Here is a 3,544-nt window from a genome sequence, read left to right on the forward strand (position 1 = left end):
TTTGAAAATTCCCCTCTTCTCTAGATGATAAATAATGCTAAAATGAAGAAATGGCTTCCACTCAAAAAATAAACTTTAAGACACTGTAAGAAAAACATCATCAAATAATAAAGCTGAGAGTGTGGCTGTAAAATTGTTCATACCTCAGAAAGATTTACAATGGTGATTCAGATAATCATTCAAATAATAGGGCTTCAAAGAAGCTTATTAGTATTGTACTTCAGCAATTTCAGTAGAGGGACTCTCCAGAGTAGAGAAGGGCTTATCTTGAGGAGATTTGTGGATATGATTTTTGTCCAATGAAATGGTGCCCCAATTAGATTTATAGGAGACTCACAACACTTTAATTATACTGGCAAAAACACTGCCAGCATAGACTAAATGGGACGAAGACTGCACAAAATGAAAAGAGGCCTATAGACTATATACTACTGGCAGAAGCAAGTAGAATTTAACTTAAACGTGGGCTACTTTCCCTAGAAAAGGAAGGATGACTCGGAATGTAGAATCAAGAGCTTAAAGGGTGAAGTCAAAAGCTATGGAGAATCATTCCCAGGCAGAAGTAGGATTAAGCCCTAATCAAGGAACTGCTAACGTGTGTCCAACTGAATTTCAGGATTGCTGTGGACCAACGACTCCTCTGTGCCTCCTATCTTTTCTCCTTTTTAAACAGGAGAATTTGCAACAGTTATCTTAAGCCTGTCCCACCATTGTATGTTGAGAGTGTGGGGGGAAAAAGTATTCAGATGAAGAGGAACTAACTGTACTTGTGGAGCTGCATTTAAAACACTATACCTAGGAGCCTCATCCACTCCTGGACCTGATTTAGATAAGATTCTGGACTTTAAGTTGATGATGAAATGGATTGAGACTTTGAGGCTCTTGGGAGGAAGAGAATGCATTTTGCATTTGAGAGAGCCATGAATCACTGGGGGCCAAAGGGCAGAATTTGGTAGCCAGCCTCAAAGATGGCCCCAAAGATCCCTAACTTTTGGTATTCATACCCTTGTGGAGTCCCCTCCCACACAGAATAGAGCTGATTTCTGTAACTAATAGGCTATTTTGGAAATGATGATGTATGACTTCTGTGCTTGGGTCATGAAAGGCATTGCATTTCCACCTTGCTCTCTTTTGGATCACTTGGCTTTGGAATAATTCAACTGCCATGTCATGAGGACACTCAAGCAGCCCAATAGAAAGTGATGAGTCTTCTTGCCAACAGCCATGTGAGTGAGCCATCTTCGAAGCAAATCCTATAAGTCAAGCATTCAAGTGACTATAGCCCCAGCCAATATCTTCACTGAAATCTTTTAAGAGACCCCGAGTTAGACCACCCAGATAAGCCAGCCCCATATTCTTGGCTCACAGAGAGTGAGATAATAAATGTTTATTGTCTTAAGCCGCTATGTTTTGAGGCAATTTTCTATGCAATAATAAAGTAATATAACAAGTTTTTTTTTTTTTAATCTTTGGACGCTCCCAAAGATTCCAATTCCTGGGGAATCAGACCATTCTGATTTCAGTGCAGAGGGGGTACAGAAGTTCTGTCTCATTGAGTCTGCCATACTTCATCACTGGAATTTTATGAAGTCCCTTTTTAAAAGTTCCATCAATTTTTGCCACTAAGACCCTCTCCCCAGAGTACTCAAAAAAAGATTGTGAAATATCAGATACTGAATTGCACCTTGTGATAATTTAAATTTCTGTCAGTAAAATTAAGAACAAATAATAACAACAATGACAACAAAAGACACCTCTCTCTTTCTCCCCACCAAAGGCTTTGGACACAAACATTTAAGACAGTCAAAATTTTTGTTGAAAAAAATATTTTCTAAATATGATAACATTATATTCATAAAAGCTATTTCCTTTTAAGCCTGGGGAGGAATAAATTGGTATACCTAGGTATATTAATGTTGATGTTTGAGTTGACATTTGTTGAATTTTTTTTTTAAGAATGGTGCATCAATCCTAGTTTCAAATGCAGACATGGGAATAAGTTCCAGAGAAATGAACTAGAGAAAAATAGAAATATGTATGTAATTGAAACAAAACAAACCTCTGACTTTTCTTTCAACATTCTATAAAATTGTTCTGAGGTTAAAGAAAAAAAGATTTCTAAAAACTAATTCTCTGATAAAAGCTGTACAGAGAGTAAGCATACATATGTGGAGATATTAAAAATTATTTTAAATGATTTTTATCCCACACCACCCCTGGCATTTTCGTGAAGTTCATCTGGAAATCCTAGCTCAAAATTATTCAAAGGAGTCAATGGAAAGCAGACACTATTCCATCCCCCTCCATTCTTCTCAACCATACTTCAGCCTCTCCCCTCAACCAGATCAAAATGCCCTTTTCCTCTTCCAGATACAAAACAAAAACTCTTCCATGGAGAGACATAGATATGGGGTAGTGGTGGGGGGTTGCTTACACTATCAGCAGCACTCTCCCCATGCCCAATGTGTTAAAAATGTTTAAATTATCTTTCAAAAGGTCATTATGTGCATTAAATGTAATTTGTGCCAATAACAGCAGTTAAAAGGTAGTGAATACATCTAAAATGCAGGCACCTTTACATTTCATCCACAAAACAGCCGCATGAGGTAGGTATCACCATTATTTCCCCTTTACATACGTATTTTTTTTAAGTGGGAAACAGAATGATTAACTTCTCCATGGTTACAAAGCCAACAAGTTGTAGCATTAGGATTTGGGCCCCCCATGGGCAGTGGATCTTCCAAAACCGGCTTGTAAAGAGCCACAAAAAGATACAGCCTGATTCTTGGCACTTTAGTATTGGTTAATAAATCATAAATAGTTCCGTTCCATTCTTTGGAACCCAATCTGAATCTAGACGGTCTTCTTACATAAAGGAAAAATGAATGCACACTGGAACTCTCTTTCGATAAATACTGTCTCTCTCCATCTACCTCGCCTGACATCTCAAATCCAAGGCAAGTTCTCAGAAAAAGGCGCAAAGGTGGCCACCACATAGGTTCTGAGCCCCTAGAAGGCAGGAATGCAAACAGAGTTTGCTAACAGATGAAATATAGTATCACTTTGTATCGAAAATGTTTGTTTGCTCAGCCTGACTTTGAGATTCCCCGCGTCCCGGAGAACAAACACAACGCTTCTAGGGTCCTCTGGAAATCCCAAGTGGTCATGTTCAGTCTGGCAAACAACATTCTGCCCTGGCACCTTGCAGAGGACGCAAGAGCGGGGCCTGGAAAGGTAGGCGACAAATAGTCAGGAGAGGAGACTGAAATACACACGTACACCTGCTCAGTGGCCCTGAAAAGTCAGGTCGACACCTACTGGGGTGGGCGTGGGGGAGGCGGGGCCCAATTCCCACCGCAGGAGTGAGCGGGAGGCCTCAACCATCCTCCCCCTCCTTCCGGCGATGCGGAGCCCCCACGAGAAAGGCAGAAAAGGGCCATTGCCACTTTAAATGACTCAGGAAGTGAAAGGAGGCCGCCTGACTGGGTAAGGGAAAGTGGAACCGGGGCGGCGCGGGGGCCGCGGCGCCGCGATCTCGCCGGCG

The sequence above is a fragment of the Pteropus vampyrus genome, unplaced genomic scaffold (genome assembly GCF_000151845.1).
Source record: "Pteropus vampyrus isolate Shadow unplaced genomic scaffold, Pvam_2.0 Scaffold31, whole genome shotgun sequence".
Lineage (NCBI taxonomy): Eukaryota > Metazoa > Chordata > Mammalia > Chiroptera > Pteropodidae > Pteropus > Pteropus vampyrus.